This window comes from Adiantum capillus-veneris, chromosome 7, assembly GCF_014529385.1.
Source record: "Adiantum capillus-veneris isolate H3 chromosome 7, ASM1452938v2, whole genome shotgun sequence".
Taxonomy (NCBI): domain Eukaryota; kingdom Viridiplantae; phylum Streptophyta; class Polypodiopsida; order Polypodiales; family Pteridaceae; genus Adiantum; species Adiantum capillus-veneris.
In genome coordinates this window covers 48,036,165-48,057,479 of record NC_140937.1, presented here as the reverse complement: position 1 = coordinate 48,057,479, position 21,315 = coordinate 48,036,165, and the positions used below count along the sequence as shown (strand labels likewise).

At 43.9% G+C, this 21,315-nt stretch overlaps 1 pseudogene; it reads left to right on the top strand.

The window, feature by feature from the left end:
• The first annotated feature begins 7,685 nt into the window (after positions 1-7,685).
• LOC147453799 (uncharacterized) lies at positions 7,686-16,850 on the top strand (annotated as a pseudogene).
• The last annotated feature ends 4,465 nt before the right edge of the window (positions 16,851-21,315 follow it).

Below are 21,315 nucleotides of genomic sequence, written 5' to 3'. Positions count from 1 at the left end.
CAATCGTACTTAGCGGGTAAAGGATCCCCTTTTTACCCTACGACATCTTTCCAAGATGGATGACTAATCCATTTGGTGCTTGGGAGACATAGCTGCCGCAAGCATGTCTGCTCTTTAGTCCATTTCATTCTCCCAAAGTAGAGTGACAAATTCTACTTGGTGTTTGAGAGACGTCGTCATCACAAACATGATTCTAAGCATGCATACTAGTTAAATTTGTGCACAATTAAAAAGAGGACTAGTCATATAAGACAAAAACATGAGTTATTTAAAAGAAATTTGTACATTTGCTTACTCTAATGTAGCATTGTAAGCATTGACAAGGTTCATACTATCCTTAAGTTGTACTCCTTGCATCCATTTAGCATCTTCAAAAGGATAATTTTTGAACTTAATAAGATACCGTCGGATAATCTTACCATGTCGTAGTACCTTGTCTTCATGCCGAAGGATAGCTTCGGGTTGTAGCACCTCTTCTTGGTCTTCAACTTCGGGAGGGTCTTCAATAATTGGTTCAATTGGTGGCTCTCCTTTGTAGGGCTTAAGTAAGCTTACATGAAAGGCATTGTGTATAAGCCAATGGTTGGGCAACTTGAGTTGATAAGCCGTCTCATTGATAGGCTTCAAGATTTGGAAAGGACCATAGTATCTTTTTGCTAGTTTAGCATAATACTTTTGATGGCCCGTAGGATTTTTGCCCGTCGTTTGCCTTAATCAAGCCTTAGGAAACTTGAGTAAGACCCAATCATTTTCTTTGAACATTAAGGCTCTTCTGTGCTTATCAGCAGCAGCTTTTTGCCTTTGTTGAGAGATGGCTATAGCCTCCCTAATCTTTTGAAAAGATTCTTGTAGGTCACGGCTATACTCATCGGCGGCGAAGATCTTCCCATGTACTTTCAGTAGCAAGGGACTTTTAGGTCTTCCTTCTATGATCTCGAAAGGTGCTTTGCCCGTAGAAGTATGTACAGTATTATTGTAGGCATACTCTACTAGCGGTAAATACTTTTCCCATTGTGAGCGTTGATCTACTTCGGTAACATAAGTCTTGAGTAGATCGAGTATCGTAAGATTGGCTATCTCACTTTGGCCATCCGTTTGTGGGTGATAGGCCGAAGAGAAATTCAATCTTGTTCCTAGATTTTCAAAGAGACCTTTCCAGAAATTACTGGTCATTCTAGGATCTCTATCTGACACGATGGATGTGGGTAATCCATGGTGTTTGAAAATCTGAGATATGAAGAGAGTTGCCATTTAATGTGCCTTAATAGTCTTTTTGACAGGAATAAAATGTGCTTGCTTGCTAAACCTGTCGACTATTGTCCATATTCCTGTATTCCCATGGATAGACTTGGGTAATCCAAAGATGAAATCCATGGATATACTCTCCCATGGTGAATTTGGAATAGGCAATGGCTGGAGTAATCCAGGTTGCTTCCCTCTATCATACTTGGTCTTTTGGCATACTACACATTTTGAAACATACTCTTGTATGTCCACTTTCATGGTAGGCCAATAGAAATACGTCTCTACTCCTCGGAGAGTAGGTTGAATACCTCTATGCCCTGCATATGGAGGAGCATGGGATTCATACATAACCTTCTCACGAAGGGAATGGGTAACACATAGCCTATTGCCGTGGAGAAGATAACCATCCTGCAAGGTGAATGGTTCCTCTTTCTTCCCCAAAGCAAGGGCTGACATTATGTCTCTAAAGTCAGGGTCAGTAGCATACTCATCTATCATAGAGGATAGATCATTGTGAGTAGCTATAGACACCGCATTAACTTTTGGTCGTCGTGAAAGTGCATCGGCAACTTGATTGTGCTTACCAGCTATGTGAGCAATATGGAAATTAAATTGCGAAAGAAAATTTGCCCACCTCATTTGTTTGTCGGAAAGCTTGGTTTGCGTCATGAAATACTTGAGACTTTGGTGGTCGGTTCGTAGGATAAATGGAGTCCCCAATAGGTAGTGCTTCCATGTGTCTAGGGCATGTAGAACAGCTAAAAGCTCTTTCTCATAAATGCCCAAGACTCGTTCATCACCATTGAGCGTTCGGCTCTCATATGCTATGGCATGCCCTTCTTGAAGCAAAACCGCTCCAAGGCAATCACCACAAGCATCACATTGGACCTCAAATGGCTTTGAGAGATCCAGAAGCACGAGGACTGGTTGGGAAGTAAGCTTCTCTTTGAGTTTTTCAAAAGCATTTTGCTCCTTAGCAGTCCATACAAACTTAACGTTCTTCTTGGTTAAGTCGTGTAGTGGTCCTGCTACTTGAGAGAATTTTGCTATGAAGCGTCTATAGTATGCACACATACCAATAAAGCTTCTTAGCTCATGTAGATTCCTTGGGTTAGGCCATGATTTTATTACCTCTAACTTTGATGGATCCATACGAATACCATCGTGAGAGATGATATGGCCTAGATATTGAATCTCTTGAAGGAAGAATTCACTTTTCTTTTGGTTGAGAAAAAGTTTGTTCTCCCTCAAGGCTTGAAAAATCACTTGGAGATGTTGCTTATGTTCCTCCAAAGACTTGGAGTAGATGATGATATCATCGAAGAACACTCCAGTGAATTTTCGATATGGTCTAAAAATTTTCTCCATCAAACGATTGAACGTAGCTGGTGCATTAGTCAAGCCAAAAGGCATGACTAGATATTCATAAAGACCAAATGTTGTGCGAAACGTGGTCTTTAAGATATCCTCATCCACTATCCTTATTTGATGATAGCCACTCTTAAGGTCAATCCTACTGAAGTAGGTAGAGCCTTGTAGCTTATCAAACAAATCTTCTACCCGAGGTACGGGAAATCTATTTTTGATAGTGATATGGTTTAGTGCTCGATAGTCCACACACATACGATATGTACCATCTTTCTTTTGCACTAAAAGGACTGGAGGACAAAAGGGAGAGGAACTAGGCCTCACCATCCCTTTGTCTACCAGCTCTTGTACTTGCCTCATGATCTCCTCTTGTTGAGCTTGTGAGACTCGATAAGGAGGTTTGTTAGGCGGTGAGCTTCCTGGAAGGAGCTCAATACGATGGTCATCATCCCCTCGTTTTGGAGGTAGGTCCATAGGGATATCATCGATGAACACATCTTGGAATCCTTTTAGAAAAGTAGACAAGTTTAACTCTTCTTGATTCCTATCATTTTCATTTGATGAAACATTATTAGCTTTTAGAGACTCTTTGACATAAATCATGTACGCAGAAACTGAGCTCTTCATTGATTTATCAAAAGAAAGAGGATTTACAAGTGGAATAGTGCGACCACGCTCACTAGCATCTATATACATGTTCTTTCCCCTGTAGGTGAAGTAAATTCTCCTTTCAGGGAACTTCATGTTGGCAGCCATGCGATCAAACCATGGTGCCCCTAGGATAACATCCTGATGTTGGAGGGGAGAGATGAAGAAGTCTTCTTTGTCGACATAGCTTTGGACATGAAGCCTCAACTTCCCAATCAAGGGAGTAACGGAGGCTTGTTGTCCCTTGAAAGCTGCATCAGCTGTTACTATATCTCCCATCTCAAAAGCTTGAATGCCCAACTTGGTGGCCAACTCTATTGATATGAAGTTGAGAGTAGAGCCAGGTTCAAACAAGATGAACGCATCATGCTCTCTTACCTTTCCCCAAGCATAGGAGAGTGATGATCCTTTGCAATGAGCATCCTCTTTTGGAGCTTCGATGGTGGAAGCCCTAGGAGTCTCATTGCGAGTATTCTTCTTGGGGCAAGAACGATAGCCATGTCCTTGCTCCCCACACTTGAAACACTTATGGTCCTTGCGAAAAGCTTCAAGCTCTTCAGGAGAGAGTTTGTTTTTACCTTTGTAAACTCCCTTCTCCTTGGACCGATTGTTGTTGTTGTTGTTGGAAGTGCCTTGGGAATTATTTTGAGCATTGGATTTCCCCTTTGCATCATTTTTATCTTTGTTTTCCATGGGCTTGACATTACGTTTAGCCCCTTGATGGAAATTGATGCGTGAAGCAGCCATGGTGTGGTGGATTACTTCGGTAATAGTACCGGGCCGTTGAGAGTTGATATATTCGGCCATCTCTTCAGGTAATCCCGCACAGAATTGTTGTCTTTGCTCGGCAAAGTCTATCTTTTGAAAGACAGTAGCTTTGAGATGTAAATCCCAAAACTTATCTACATACTTGTTGATAGACTCATGAGAGAGGAGCTTCAAGCCGCGCCATTCGGTAAGAACTTTATCTTTAGTATCGCTTGGAAGAAATTGCTTCATGATGGAAACTCGTAGAGTTTTCCATGTCTTTGGGGCTTCTCCATTGCCACGAAGGCTAGCCCACCATTGACGAGCTGATTTTTGGAAGTGCATAGCTACATGGCGTAGCTTGGAGGACTCTGTGAAGCCCTCGTCCCCAAAGGCCGCATCAAATTGCTGGATGAAGGCCAACACTTTGTCGGTAGCACCAAAGGTGCCATCGTAGGTGAGAAAAGAGATACTCTTTCCTCCCTCCTTGAACTTCTTTAGCTTTTGTGACCTTCGCCATGCAGGAAATGATTTGCGATGCCCTCCCCTCTTGTATTCTCTAGGAGAATAGCCATAACTTTCATCGGAAGAGAAGGAAGGTGAAGAAGAAGGAGAAGAGGGTGACCTCTTTCTAGCCCTTTTCTTCCTTTGTTTCCTCTCTTGCCTTTGAGAGTGATGAGGAGAAGGACTATGGGTTGCTCTTTTCCTCTTGGGAGGAGTAGGCGATCGTCTAGACCGCCTTCTTCGTGGAGCCACATCTTCAGAAGAACTTAGACTTTCATTGCTTTCTTTCTCTTTGGATTCCTCCTCTCGAATGGGAGAGAGTCTTCTTTTGGGGGTCTCTTCAAGAGGCCTCCTAAGCTCTCTCTCCTCTTGGAGAGGAAGGGAAATTCCATAGGCACGAAGTTGTTGAGTAACTTCGGCTTGCAAGGTAGGGTTGCCCATAGCTTGTTGCAACCTAGTCACAAGATAATTCACAAACATGGGAGCATCATCATTAGCACCTTCATGTGCAAAATCAAAGCTATCAATGTTCATTCTACTCTCTTGATTATTGTCAGCCATGTTAACAAAATTTTATGTATGTACTTAGTGTATGCTTTGGCAATTCAAAACCTTAGTTGCCACTCCTCTTAGCCTTTGAAAATCGGCTCTTAAGTATCTACACCCACGGCTCAAAGTGGTTAATTATAGAGAGTAGAGGAGTAGGTCTAACATAGTAGAGTTGCCAAGGGCTAGCTCCTTTCGGACTTCTTATGGCTCAATAATGGTAAAGCCGTAGGCAAGTCTAAAAAGACTCCATTATTAAGTCCAAAGCTCCCGAGGTGTGCACCATCCCCCACATAGTGGGCTTAACAAAACCGGTATTAGATCCCAGTTCCACTTACTCTATTATAATTAACAACATCAACCATTTATAGGCTACTTAAGGACCTCTCTTCTTAAGCAAGAAAAGAGAAACCAAATGCTCTGATACCAATGTAATGGAATTTGCCTATTCAATTTGAGAATAGCGGAATTTAATGAGAGTACTTTCAAGAAATGATTTTGTGAGCATAGTGGGTATACATAATTGAAGATAGCAACATAATCATAGCAATTAGTTAACTTGGCATAGACAATACTTTTGCAAGAGAGAGAGTTTAGAGAACATGACAACAATTGAGGACCGGATTTATGTGGAGCCGGTCCCCCCTCCAATAGGCATTTGTATTATGATTTCTCCCATAAAGAGAGACTCGTTACAATACAGTCTTTGTGTTCCTTGTGACCTAGGTGATGCCATGAAGATGGAAGGCTTCATGCACCACAAACATAACATAAACTTGAAGAAAGCTTTAACTATCCCAAGCCTCAGTCCCAAGACCTCAAACACCTTCGAAGGTGGAGAGAGCTAGCAGGGAATGAGGGTAGGGAAGAGGAAGAAGAAACATTTCGTAGGAGAAAGAATTAGTTCCTCACTTATCATACTCTTGTTGCTAGCATACATAATAGCATAGTAATGAAGAAGAAGGAGATGGCAAGCTTAAGCATCGAAGCATGGCTCTTGGTTGGATTTGCACTCCATAGCCAAGAGTGTTGGTGTAGGCTCTCAACCTCTACTTGCTTGGAGAGGGAGCTCTTGCACTTTGCATATCACACAATGAGAGTGCTTGTGAGTGTGTGTGGGTGAGTATACCCCCTAGGCACCCCCCTAGCTTGCTTGGGTCGACCCCCCCTTGTAGCTCATGCCTGAAGCTCATTGGACCCCTCCAGGCCTAGCCAATCACAAGCAGGAGCCATTACAAGCAACATGGGTAGCCTTGGGACAAGTGTCCCCCTTTCCCCTTTGAGAGAGAGGACTTGATAAATGCTAAAACAATTAGATAATTCATGTAATTTATCATTGGACCCCTTTGAAGCCTAGCCAATAGGCTTCAAGAAACACATGAAAGTAACATGGGTAGGGGCCTGACATGTGTCCTTGCTGCCTCTTCAAGATGGGCTTCCCTTGTGTGTGTGAGTGGGTGTTCTCTCTCTAGGCCCTAGGAAAAGGGCTCGCCCCCCCTCTTGTAGGAATGCTTTTGACTTTTAGGTGATCAAGCACCTTACTCACCAAGCATGACAAAGCACTTGAACTAGGGGGGGTTCCCACAAGCATCTCAGGCAAGCTTCTCAAGGCACCTCAAGTACATTAATCATGTAGCAAGTCAAGCACCTCAAGCATGGAGCCAGTCAAGCACCTCAAGCATCTTAATCAAGCACCTCAAGCATGAAAAACACCTCAAGCATGACAAGCACCTCAAGCAGGACAAGCACCTCGAGCTTGGGCCGGGTTCCCACCTCAAGCTCAGCCCTAGCTTACTTAAGGTCAAAAGGACTTTTACACACATTTATTGGAGGTCTTCAATGAAGCTAACCCTAAGGTCTTATGCTCCATTGGTTAGCCTTGCTCTTTGATAGACCATCTCCCTTTTGGGCCCCTTTACATTGGCCCCGTGTTGAGATAGATCTAAAAGCACATACCTATATCTTAACACTTGTTCCCGTTTATTCTCCCACATTAAGTGATCAATTTAATATGAGAAAATCATTTGGGTTAGTTAGATATTAGATTTTATGACAGAAGCTCTCTTAGCAGGGTGTGCAAGAGAACCTGCATGAGGTTGTAGACATTCTGGCTACGCCGCTACAGTATTTAAGGCCTTTAGCGAGGAAGCCAATCCACCGATCCCGCAGGATTCCAACTTGAAATTGGCCGGGCAACTTGAGTCTTGCCACTTGGCAATGTGGCATTGGGGACAAGTTGTCATTATCTGTCAGGGGTCCAGTCAAGCTTGACTTAAATCCACTGCTGTGAAGTCTCCAGTCCAGTCAAGAATGTACTTCAGTGACCAGTCAACCATGTCCCATTTTTCCAACCATACACGACCATCAAGACTATATACACATGTGCATTTAAGAAGCTCGTTCATGGGATCGACGGCGCGGAGCTGGGGCGCGGTCGGCGGGACGATCTGGATCGTCCGCGTGGTGGGGTCGGGCTCGGGGTAGGAGGTAAACTCGGGCGACGAATGGCGGGACGATGTGGCACCAGGCGGGTGACGTGGCCTCAGGCGACGATGGTGAGATGGCAACGGACGATCCATGTCGGCATTAATTATGACCGGGGGGGGGGATCCGATGGGATCCCCGCCATGATTTTGAAGTGGGGTGTGTCACCTCACCTCACCTCCCCTCAGGCAGTGAGGGGAGCCTGCTGGTCGTCCGGGGCGTCGCTCGGGTTGCTTTCACTTTGCACCTCGTAGTACAGCTTGCAAGATGGGCGTTCAACATTGCCATCTCTGTTTTGGGGTTTGAGGGGATGTTTCAGGGCATTGCGCAAGTCTGTTCAGGGGGTTTCAAGGGCATTGCGGGCAAGGGGGAGCTCTGTCCAGGATTGCGCAGAGATGGCGGGCAAGGCGAAGAAGGGAGGGAGGAAGGGAATGAGGGGCGCCTACTCTACACCTCCACCAAAGAAGTCTGTTGGAAGGGCTGGGGGGGGAGCCAAAAAGCCGCCTGCGATGAGAGCCACACGGTCGAGGGCAGGGCCAACACCGGCTGAGGAGGTCAAAGAGGTGGGGGGGGGAGCTCCTTCTTGCAGTGTCTCAGCCCGATGTTGTTCCGGAGCCTTCGCCGGTCAAGACTGCTGTTGTGACCGGGGAAAGGAAGAAGAAAGTGGGGAAAGGACCAAACAATGACGATGTTCCTCCATTGGCGGTTGTAGAACCGGAGCCATGCAAGCTTGCTGCTACTATGACCAAGGAAGGGAAGAAGGGGGCTTTAAAGGCCCAACAGTCAGAACAAGTAAGATAGTTCCCGGGTTTACGTGTGAATGTCAGGGTTTATCTGTGGACGTTTGGGTTTACTTGTTCCAACGTGTGCAGGGTTTGAAGATTGCAATGCCTCGGGGCCAAGATGCTTCTCTGTCGGCGGATGTACCTCGAGAGGCGTGCCAAGGTGCTGCTTCGAATGAAGGAGTACGAGCGGAAGTGCGACGCGAGAGAGAGTGCGAGAAGAAGAGCATGACGCTATGGTGAACTCGCTCTACTGTAATGTGTAGAGCATAGTGAGTTCTTATTAGGTTTTTACAAAAGAATATGTGTACATACCTGGCGGCCCGTCCACTTACCTGGGAGACCACATTGGGCTTTATACCCCAACAACCTCCCACTTAAAGTCCAATGTGGTACTTTAAGTGTGAGAGAAGCTACTATACAAGCTAATATACAAGAGATGTAGAGAAGTGATGTACTACCCTACACCTAACTGCTTGCGAAAATGCGCAAAGCTCTCTGAGGGAAGTCCTTTTGTAAGTAGATCAACAGGATTTTCTGTGGTGTGAACTTTGAAAAGCTGAATTTTCTTATCCTCGAGCATTTCCCTGATGAAATGATACTTCACATCCACATGCTTTGTCTTTGAGTGATAAATTGGATTGCGAGCCAATTGTATAGCACTCTCACTATCACAATATAACACAAGCATCTCTTCTTTGATTCCCAAATCTGTTACTAGTCGATTAAGCCAAATTGATTCTTTGCATGCCTCTGATGCTGCAACATATTCAGCCTCTGTAGTAGACTGAGTAACACAATCTTGTAATCTAGAATGCCATGATACTGCTCCACCAGCCAATGTAAAGACATACCCTGACGTAGACCTTAGGTTGTCTAAGTCACCTGCATAATCTGAGTCTGTAAAACCCTTTACACTTAGCTCCTAACTCCCATAGCATATACGCATACTCTTTGTAGCTTTCAGGTATCTCAATATTCCTTTCACTGCCTCCCAATGTTTCTTGCATAGGTTTGACATGTATCGACTTACTACTCCCACTGCAAATGCAATGTCTGGGCGAGTAGCAATCATTGCATACATCAAACTACCCACTGCAGATGCATATGGAATCTTATCCATTTCAGCCTGTTCTTCCTCAGACACTAGACAATCTTGTTTGCTGAGTTTCACATAAGGTGGCAATGGAACACTCAATGCCTTTCCCTTCTCCATATTGAAACGTTGCAAAACCTTGTCAATATACTCTGTTTGAGATAACCAAATCAACTTCTTTGATCTGTCTCTCTCAATGCGCATACCAAGTATATGACTTGCCTCACCCATGTTTTTCATGTCAAATGATTTTGCCATCTTTGACTTCAAAGCTGAAATTTCTTCCAGGTGCTTGCCAGCAATCAACATGTCATCCACATACAAAATAAGGATCAGCCAACTGCCATCCTTAGCCTTCTTTGTATATAGACAGTGATCGAACTCACTACGTTTGTAGCCTTGGAAAGCATAAACTTGTGGAACTTATGGTACCATACCCTCGGTGATTGTTTTAAGCCATAAAGACTCTTTAACAACTGGCATACCAAATCTTCCTTGCCTTTCTCAACAAACCCTTCTGGCTGCTGCATGTAAATTTCCACATCTAAATCACCATGCAAGAACGCTGTCTTGACATCCATTTGGTGCAACACCAAATCTATATATGGCAACCAATGCAAGAAAGCATCTCAATGTAGTCATCTTGACCACCAGAGAGAAGACTTCATCAAAGTCAATGCCTTGTTCTTGCTTAAAGCCCTTGGCAACAAGCCTTGCTTTGTACTTTGGCTGACTATCATGAGCGGTGATCTTATACCTGTAAACCCATTTACAAGGTAGATCCTTTTTGCCCTGTGGTAATTTAACTAGCTTCCATGTCTGGTTTTTATGCAGAGCTTTCATCTCTGATTGCATGGCCAATTGCCAATTCCCTAAGTCCTTCATTTGCACTGCTTCCTTGTAACATGAAGGCTCATTGCAATCAGTCAACATGACATAGTTCATAGATGGAACAAACCTATCAGGAGGTCGTGTGATACGTCCAGATCTACGCACAATGGGTGGCTCAGGCTCAACCACAACCTGTGGTTCCACTCTATCCTGTTCTTGCTCCTCTTGAGCCCTGACATTTTGTCTTGCACGTGCAGGTCCATCTTCTTGGAAGACAACTCTTCTAATCTCCTCAACCCTCTCTGGTTTAGAATGATATTTGGCTTCATTAAAGTGAACATCATTGCTGCGGATAACCTTTCTGATTCGGGATCCCAAAGTCTGTACCCCATCTCACCAGAATTACCATAACCTAGAAAGATGCACTTTCTACTCTTTGGCTCAAGTTTGTTCCTAAATTCCTTTGGAACATGAGTATATGCCTCACAGCCAAAGACTCTGAGATGCTTGTATGAGGGCATTTTGCCTGACCATACCATCTCTGGCACTGAATCCTTCTGCAAAACCTTGCTAGGAGATCTATTTATAAGATGAACAACTGTTGATACAGCTTCAGCCCAAAACCCATTTGGCAGTTGTGCATTAGACAACATACTTCTGACCTTCTCTTATATGGTCCTATTCATCCTCTCAGCAACACCATTTTGAGGAGGATTGTAAGGAGCAGTAAGTTCACGTTTTATACCTTTTGACTCACAAAAGTCCTGAAAGGCCTTTGAAACACATTTAAGCTTCTTGCCACTCTGATTCTCCACAAGTGTCACAAACGTTTTGAAAACACTAAACGCTTCATCCTTGTGCTTGAGAAAGTAAACCCATACTTTCCTCGAGTAATCATCTATAAATGTCATAAAGTAAGAAGCTCCCCCTAGAGATAGGTTAGGCATAGGTCCACACAAATCACTATGAACAAGTGCCAACTGTGTATCTCTTCTACTGCTTCTATGCTTATGTGGCTGCTGTGTTTGCTTACCATACAGACAATATTCACAGAATTCAAAATCATTAAATGAAAAGCCAAGTAAATAACCAGAATGAGACAAGATTTCCATTCCCTTCTTGGACATATGTCCTAACCGGCTATGCCACAAAGAAACGTTCGGCTGCTCGGTTACATTGATTACATTTTTAGAGACATTTGATACATAAATCATGTAAAGTCCTCCAGACTTTACTCCATGTGCTACTGTCATGGAACCCTTGGATATCTTCCACATGTTATGTCCAAAAGTGGTGACGTAGCCAGCATCATCAAGTAAACCTGTGATGATCAAGCTCTATGTAATTGCGGGAACATGTCTCACATTTTTCAGCGTGAAAGAAGAGCCATTCTGAAACCTCAATTGAACATCTCCAACACCTAAGATCTCACATGTCTGCCCATTGCCTAGCCGAACATGATCTTTAGTGGTCACATAAGAGGTAAACCACTCCTTGTTTGGAGACACATGAAGTGATGCCCCTGAGTCTATAATCTAGTCACTCAGTGCATTTCCATCAGATGCTGTAAGAAGAGTTGAGTCCATTGTATTCTTCAAGAAGTAGATGTCTCCTGACACTAGACTGTCATCCTCTGCAACAGTGTTTGTCACATTTATTTCTTGAATCTTCACTGAGGACTTGTTCTTCTCACCATGGTCTTCAACTTTCTCTTTGCCTTTTTATGCTTTCCATTCTCTGCAGTCTCTTTTCATGTGACCCTTCATGCCACAATGGTAGCATTCTATGTCACTCTTGCCTTTAGCACTGCGGGACTTGCTACGAGACTGATTCCTCTTTCCACCTTTGTACTTTTCTTTGGTCCTTCCCCTGACAACTAAGGCTGTTCCTTTGCCTTTGTCCATTGTCTTTCTGTTGGTTTCTTTAGTAAGCAGACTGCCTTCTACACCTGCTATGGTCAAACCATCTGGAGGTGCAGAATTACTCAAAGCTGTGTGAAAAGTGTCCCAACTTTCCGGCAATGTGATCAACAGGAACATAGCTCTAACAGGTTCATCAAACTTGACACCTTGAGCTGACAACTGACTGTAGATGGTGTTGAATTCATTCAGATGATTGGACATAGGTGTCCCTTCTTTCATCTTCAAGTCATCAAGCTTCTTAAGCTAGTATACCTGTGAAGCTGCACTCTGCTTCTCATAAAGATCACTCAGCTTTGTCCATGCTTCATAAGCCGACATCTCGTCTGCTACATTGAAGTAAAGGCTTTCTGCCAAAGTCAGCATAATGGTAGAAAGTGCCAATTCATCCATTTTGCTCTATTCATCTTCGTCCATATCTTCTGGTTTTATCCCCTTGAGCTTTATAGGTTTTATCTGCTTCTTTTGTACCAACACGTGTCAAATCTGCTTCTTCCACAATGGGAAATTGGTTCCATCCAGCTTCTTGATATTGTAAAGAGCAGTGTCCTGTGATACAACCATAGCTACGCTTCACAGTAGTTTACTTTCCTGGGAAAAATTCAGCAGAGTTTCCCCTGTAAACTGACCTCTGAACCAATATCAATCTGTCAAATAAACCAAGAAAGCTTCAAATTCTGTATAAATTTCGGCAGAGTCTCCTTTGTAAAATGGCTCTGGTGTACTCAAAAAACAGACCAAAAACAACTCAAAAAACCACTGTCTCTCTAACACTGTAAGCTGTGGGTAAACCTGTCCTCCACCTGTACTGTCTCTCACTGTCCTGTCACTGTCGTGTAACCATAGATTGCGACAATGCCTCAACGGCAGTAAAGCAAAGATGCAATCCCAACTGTCTAACTCACAGTCAATACATCCTAGCTGCCTATCTAAGGGTGCTCGAGGGATCGCTCCAAGACCTGTATCACCGAAAGGATCTCAACATTTGAGAATCCCCCAGCTCAATAAAACCTCACTCGACCCTCAACAAAGGCTGTAGTAAATCTGACAGTACATAAACTTCCCACAAAGTCATACATCCACAAATTTCCCACTATATGTTGTAACCGCTGCAGCGGTTGTTTGCTGCGTGACTCACAGCCAGCAAACCCTCAACAGGCATACATCATCTCTGACAATACATCCCATGTGGAAGTACCTGCAATGTCAGGATGAAATCTGGAATATCAAGCAGCAAACACAAGCTACCTGATAAACTAGTGGATGTCGCCTACAATCTATGTATAGATGTGCCCGTGTTGTATGTGACACGCCTCCAAGAATTGTGAGCCGTTCTGCGATGTGTAGACAGCCACGAATCAGCACTCTGGGAGTGCCAATATCCTCAGCACCTGCAGTCATAAGCCGAAACCCCAAATTTGCAGAGTCGGATCTGCACCCGCTAAGACCACGTAGTCGAAAATGGCCTGCGCAGAACTTTGTCGAAGCCGAACGGTGGCCGAGATGACCTCATAATGAAATTCTGAGAACACCGAGCCCCTCGGGCTTTCTCACAGGATTTGGGGCCGTGTCTTCGCCTGTAGAATCTCACTCCAATCTGAGCAGGTGACTCTGGCTACCTGCAAATGCTGCCCTGAGCCTCGATCTGAGCTCTGATACCAATTGAAGGAGTACGAGCGAAAGTGCGACGCGAGAGAGAGTGCGAGAAGAAGAGCACGACGATATGGTGAACTCGCTCTACTGTAATGTGTAGAGCATAGTGAGTTCTTATTAGGTTTTTACGAAAGAATATGTTTACATACCTGGCGGCCCGCCCACTTACCTGGGCGACCACATTGGGCTTTATACCCCAACATCGAAGAAAGCTCTAAAGGCCCCAAAGGAGATCCAACGCACAAAATAGGTAGGACTCTTTCTGTAGATGCCCGGGTTTATCTGTCATTGCCCGAAGATTTGTGTGGTTTAAGGGAAATTTGTGCCTGCTGTTAAGTGTTCACATGTGCAGGGTTTGAAGAGGGAAACGCCTTTGAAGATTGATGCTCCTCAATCGGCGGATGTACCTCGAGATCCGTGCCAAGGTGTTGCTTCAAAGAAGGCTCCAAAGGCCCCAAAGATTGCAACGCCTTTGAAGATTGCAATGCCACCGGGCCAAGATGCTCCTTTGTCGGCGGATGTACCTCGAGAGCAAGGCCAAGGCTCTGTTTTGAAGAAGGCCCTAAAGGTCTCAAAGGAGGCCCAACCAACAAAACATGTAAGATTTGTGCAGGGTCAAGATGCTCCTCTGTCATCGATGTACCTCGGGAGCCATGCCAAGATGCTAGTTTGAAGAAGGCCCCGGCCTCAAAGGCCCCAAAGGAGATCCAACCAACAAAACAGGTAGGAGAAATGCCTAAGTTTATCTGTCAGTGCCCGAGCTGCCTGGGTTTATTTGTCAGTGCCCGAGTATCGCTAGCTGTTAAGTGCTCCTAGGTGTTTAACATGTGCAGGGTTTGAATCTGGTTAAAGGATCAGGCGCGTTGAAGGCTCAAGAAAGCGGCCAGTCAAAGGAGGGGAGCCGCACATTGGGCACCCGACCAGGGGCTCCTAAGGCTCCAAAGGAGGACCAACAAACTAAACACGTAGGACTGTGCCCAGGTTTATCTGTTAGTGCCCGGGTATTGTGCAATTTTTTTGAAAATTGTGTCGGCTGTAAGGTGTTTATGGGTGTCAATGTGTGCAGGATATGATTGTGCTTGAAGGATCAAGTCCCTTGAAGGTTCAAAAGAGTGGTCAAGCAAAGAAGTTGAGTGGCACAGCAGGCTGCGAGCCACCCAAGACACAGGTATGCAACAAACGGCCCTAGGCAGACTATTGCAATGAAAGTGTGCCTTGCAAATGTTTTTGGTCCTTGCACCCGGGTTTATGTCTGAGTGCTTTGTCATAGGTGAACAAGAGAAAGGCCAAGGCCGATGTGAAAGAGAAAGAAGGTACGGCGGTCCCCGAGCAACAAAATGTGAAGAGGTTGAAGAGGATGAAAGAGGTGGAAGTCTGTGAGGCCATCTAGTGGAAACTTGCTGTTGATGAGGTAAGCCACTCAAGTGTTGTGCAAGAAGCCAATGAATTGTTTTTTTTTATCTTATGGTTTTCCTCTTCTTTGATAAAATGGTTAGGTCAAGGTGAAAGGGCACACGGGCAAGGGGCAGTTGGAGAAGGTGCCGGAGGTTAAGATTGCTCTAAAGAGGATGGTGTGAAGAATAAGGCTAAAAAGCATGTGGAGAAGGGGCAAGAGGATGAAGGGCCGGCGGATAAGGCTCTTGCTCTTGTCGGCTCTTCAAAGCGGCCCAAGCTTTAAGTAAAGAGAGCAAAACAATCAGGGGCAAGCTGTACTACCTCCACAACTGTGGTAAGAAGTCCCTAGGTTTATCTGTCACGGCATGGTGTGCAACTCTCTCTCTCTCTCTCTAGTATTCTTATTGCCCGGGTTTATCTGTCACGGCATGGTGTGCAACTCTCTCTGTCTAGTATTCTTATTGCCCGGGTTTATTTGTCACGGCATGGTGTGCAACTCTCTCTCTCTCTCTAGTATTTTTTATTGCCCGGGTTCTCACTGACTTGCTTTGCCTTTTGTATTGTATTGGATGTAGACGCCTTATGTTGAGGTTATCAATGGGGGTAAGTTGGCGAGGATTTGTCGGGCTGAACCACCATGTGCGAACTCTCATGGAGAAGCGATCACGGATGATTCAACACTTAAAGAAAATACATGGGATGGATGTCTTCATCCCTCAAAGGCTCGGAGGGCGGCCTCGAGGGAGTGTCAACAACGACGTGCCCAAGTCAAGTATACGAGATCAGGTACGGGCCCAACAGCGCTTTAAGGATGTGAGTTGAAATTTTGCAGTAAATCACAAGAGGATTGAGGAGAGAGCAAAGAATAGGGCAGCCCTCACTTGGGACGTTCTTCCGCGTAAGGCTCAAACGGCCATGAAGAAAGATACTTTTATCATGCAGTTTGTGGCCAACCACATGAAAACGATCGATCGAAGGGAAGAGGCAATGAAAAAGGAGATCAAGAGTCATGTGGAGGAAGGCTATGAATCTAGGGTAAGTTCTATGGTCATAGAAGCCAACTTTACTATTTTAATCGGGTTTGTGTTTTTGTAAGTGCCTAGGTTTATGCTATGTTTGAGTTTAAATTAATCTGTTTTATTGCAGCGCCAGATCAAAGTGGGGACCTTGATTGTTCGTAGTGACGAGGATAAAAGCAGTGGGGGGAGTAGCGGAGGGAGTGATGACGATGGAGATGAGGATGACGAGTCTAACCAGGATGGGAGTGGGGATGATGATCCCGATTATGGTAGCGATGGGGATGCCGATGATGACGATGGTGGGAGTGACATAAGTGGTGGCGGTGATGACATAAGTGGTGGGAGTGACATAAGTGGTGCCGATGATGACGATGGTGGGGGTGACACAAGTGGTGGCGTTGATGACATAAGTGGTGGGAGTGACATAAGTGGTGGCGGTGATGACGATGGTGGGGGTGACATAAGTGGTGGCGGTGATGACGAGGATGACGGCGGTGGAAGTGGCAAAGGGGACAGTGAGAGTGTAAGTGAGCAGGATGGCACCCAAGATGTTAGTAGTGACGAGGATGAGGCGTAAGAGATTTTATCCTCACCTGCAAGCATCCTTGCTTGAGATTGTTTTGAGTGACTATGTCGTTTGTATGATTTTGTTTCACATACTTATCAGCTCTAACATGGAATGTGAACTTTTCATTCTCTCCTCGGCTTATGCTAGGTGGTTAAAACAAGTTTGTGTTAAAAAAAAATTGGGTTGACATGTTATCCACGTTTACATGTTCGCATGTTAAATTAAGTATGGGTTTATGGATTGCCTGGGTTGATATGTGTACCGGGTTTACTTTATCGGTTATCAAATAAGTCTAGGTTTTACGGATTTCCTGGGTTGATATGTTGTCGGGGTTGACATGTTATTTGTATAGTGGTTTGCATTCATGGTTTTATATGTTATTTGTATAGTGTGCTGCAAACTTAGAAAATGTTGTTTGTATGAACTTGCATCACATACTCATCAGCTTTAACATGCAATGTGTTGGCTTTCCCTTCTCTCTCTTGGCTTAAGCTATGAAGTTAAGTTGCTTCATAGTTTGAATAGTGTGCCTTGGGTAGACATCCATGGTATTTGTGAAGTGCGTAGATTTTGTGGTTGTATTTGCAAGCTGTCATTCAAGTTGTATTTGCAAGTTGTGTTGTTTGGTGTCATGGCAATTTCACCATATGGTTTGAAAGTCTCTCTCTCTCTCTCTCTCTCTCTCTCTCTCACACACACACACACACACACACACACACACACGAAAACTCATCCAATGTTTTATGAGGCCTCATCATGTTTTATGTTTTGGTGCGTTAGTCATGCATTTGGTTTTCCTTGGACAAGTTTCAAAAACAACATTGACATTGCCATTGTGCCTAAGCTATTAGTAGTGGTAGTAGTATTAGTGCTCGTAGTGAAAATCCACAATGATGATGGTAGAAAGAGGAAAGGAAGATGCTGCCAAGAGTATAAGACAATCATACTAGAAGGACAAATCTCTTCTCCACTTGCATCACGTACATTTCTACAACTAAACTATGTTGATAGTCTATGTGTGTGTGTGTGTGTGTGTGTGTGTCTTTGAACCTAATTAGTCTAATATTAACATAAAAATTTATTATTGTATAACTTAAATCTAACTATATAGACACTGCAATCTCTATCAAAGTTGAGAAAAACTATACACCTAATAGTTGCACAAGAAATACAATCCTAAGAGGGCATCGAGAATGAACTGCCACATAAAGAGGTAGCCCATGGTCAATTAAAATAGGTATGGAATTAAGTGTATAAAGCAGAGGTATTGAAAATTATTTTAGGGAAGGTAATGAGTCAAAATTCTCCATCACAAGACAAGAAGTAGTGCCGATAGGTTGAGCAAAACCCAAAACAGGTATAAGGTTGATTGAAAGAAGACAAACAAAAAGCCTATCAAGTTGTACAAAGTAAGAATAGTCCACTCCTTTACCACCATAATAATAAGTTTAAAACTTGCCTTATTCAGGTGAAAAGAGATGGTAGGTGATTGAGAGGTCCAAGAATAGTACAAATAACCAAACATGGGATACAGATAAACCCGGGCAAAACAGCAAGACAAGAGGAAGATGTTTACTGCTCAGTTTCAAGTGAAAAGATATGGTAGGTGATTGAGAGGTCCAAGAATAGTACAAATAACCAAACATGGGATACAGATAAACTCGGGCAAAACAACAAGACAAGAGGAAGATGTTTACTGCTCAATTTCAGGTGAAAAGATATGGTAGGTGATTGAGAGGTCCAAAAATAGTACAAATAACCAAACATGGGATACAAATAAACCCGGGCAAAACAGCAAGGCAAGAGGAGGATGTTTACTGCTTAGTTTTACAAAAGTACAATTCGATGAGTTGAGGCCAATACTCCATGCATGGTTTCCCCATCATTGAACTTCAGATCAAGCAAACGCTCATCGTCATTGTTTGGTTCGCATACCACGAACGTAACAAGGCATTCATAAGCATTAGACCCATGAAACAACAAGGCTTGTCGGCCTATCAATGCTCCTAGCTTTTCTTGAGCTCTTAGCCGTGGAGTCATAGGCAACAATGAATTGCAAGTGTGGCATGTATCGACCCCCTCGTCCACCAAGAAAGTCTTTGTGCAACAATGATGACAGTAAACCCACCTTTGTGAAGCAAACCGAACTCGCTTATGGCCCCTTTGATGCTTATGTCGCAAGGCACCCGTTTGCCTAGCAGGCCGTGTGGGCACCGTGATTTGCATATTTACTCCTTCTGGCCTAGGTTGGCCATGCCCAAGTCGAGTGGCAGTTACATGTGCCTGTACTTGTGTTACACTTCCCTTCTTTGGCAAATCGATCTCCATGGGTGCTCTTTGAGCAAAGAGGCCAACATATGCTGCTCGCACTTGCCCCACCAATGACAAGATCTTTGAGTCACTATATGATGGAATGCCCTCTTCAATGTTGTGCAAGAGTGCTTTTAGCTCGTCAATGCATTGGGTCAAAACTTGTGTTGGAGGAGGCCCTTGCCCATCTGCATCTTGTGTGGGCTCTACATCGATGGTAGTATCCTCAAACTGTTCAGGATCGTGCTCCATGACTAGCTCTCGTGCCGTGTCAATGATGGGTAGAATATGGCTAATATGAGAAAAGAAGTCCCTTAAGATGAGTCGCATTCCATATAAATGCTTGTAGTTGCTAAACCAATCTGGGCAGTCACAATATGCCGACTGTATACTAACTTGATACCATGTCCCTGTGGATGACATGCTCAAGACCTTAAATAAGAGTGCAGCTTCATCGATAACTTGAATCATCGATGGGTCATTTGCATATCTCCTTAAGATTTCTTCACCTCGTGCAAGTCTTGTGGTCTGCAGCAGATCATTTCCATAAATGTTGTGCTTTCCAGAGTCAACCACACAAAATATACAGTGATCAGCTTTAGAAGCAATCCAGACACAGATAAACCCGGGCAACCATATAAACCTATACCATACTATAAACCCAGGCACAAATGCAAGTCTTCATGCAAACGAATAATCCTATTAGGCAGTCATAGAAAAACCCATTGCCTTTGCTATGATTAATATGAAAAGAAAATATTATACATCTCTTGCTTCTGACAAAAGAACTCGATAGCAGTGCCACCCATTCGTGTCCCGGTGTTGGAGTCACCCACCAGGGCATGCAATAGATCCAAGGCTGATCGATTGATCCTTGCATCTAGAAGCGTGTATTTCACATACTGCCATAGTCTCTCGACCAAATTGGTAGTGTCCACATGCCCATGTGGAAATAAACGATCATATTTTGGGCACATTTGTCGCCAGATGCATGTCTTTGCGGCCCAACCATTGCAGATATACCTTACAATATTAGGGTGACCTTCACATTCTATCAACAACTGGGCATACAAAGCCTTGAAGTTGTCCTCTGTACCACATTGCATTAGATTTTCCATTGATGCATATAGGGTTTCACGCATCTCCTTAGGAGCCTGCAAAAAAAGTGGGCAGGCATATCAAGAAACATATACAAGATAATCTACAGTTCACCCATATCAGCCCAGGCACACACAGATAAGCTCTCACACACACACAGATAAACCCATGTACACATATACATAACCATATTACAAACCTGTGGAATCAAGTGCTCCACCCATGCTTTCTTGATATGGAACCAACATAGCAAGACAGTACATGCAACTTGTTGAGTTGTCCCATCTTTGTCCACCTCCCAACAAGATTGATCAGCATGAACAACTTTATTGATGGCCAATAATGAAGTCATACACTTGTCAATCACCAATGCTCGAGGGCGAATGTTGTTCATTCTGTGGAACACAAGCCTTAGTGTCACTTGCAAAGCAATGCTTTCTTGAGATGTTCCTACATCATGTGTGCACAACATAAACCACAAGGGTAAACCAATTCCATTTTGATTTGGCAATACGGCTGCATATAGTGGCATCCCAAAAACATTTGTTTTGAATGTGGAGTCTATTGCCCAAGCATTGTTTGTTGAGAAACGCAAGCACATGCGGAGCATCCAATCATCCTGAATAATGAGTATGAATGGCCTTTCCATCTCATCGAAGGCATCCGGGTTGTAGGGTTGACAATAGAGAACTTTGTTTTGCTCTTTTACTTTTAGAGCCTCCTAGTACATTGAAGACCAGTCATCTCTTCCTAGCCTCCCTAAACAAAAGCAGTCAATTAAACTCAAGTCTTAAATGAATCTGACAGATAAACCCAGTCAATATGACAAATAAACCCAGGCTCCATGACAGATAAGCCCATACAAACCTATGATTATCCCAGAGACATTCAGGGCTTTATTTACCTTCGGCTCGGAGCTGATATGCCATCATTTGAATTTCCTTTGGTATCATGAAGAATCTATGTGACACTTTCTCTATCGGCAATGCCATATTGAAGTGGAATAGCTCCTTGGAGACACTCATCTTTGCGACATGGCGACATGTTCCAACGTCAAAAAAATCTTCCATGCATCGTTTCCTCACAATAGGATGCACCGGCA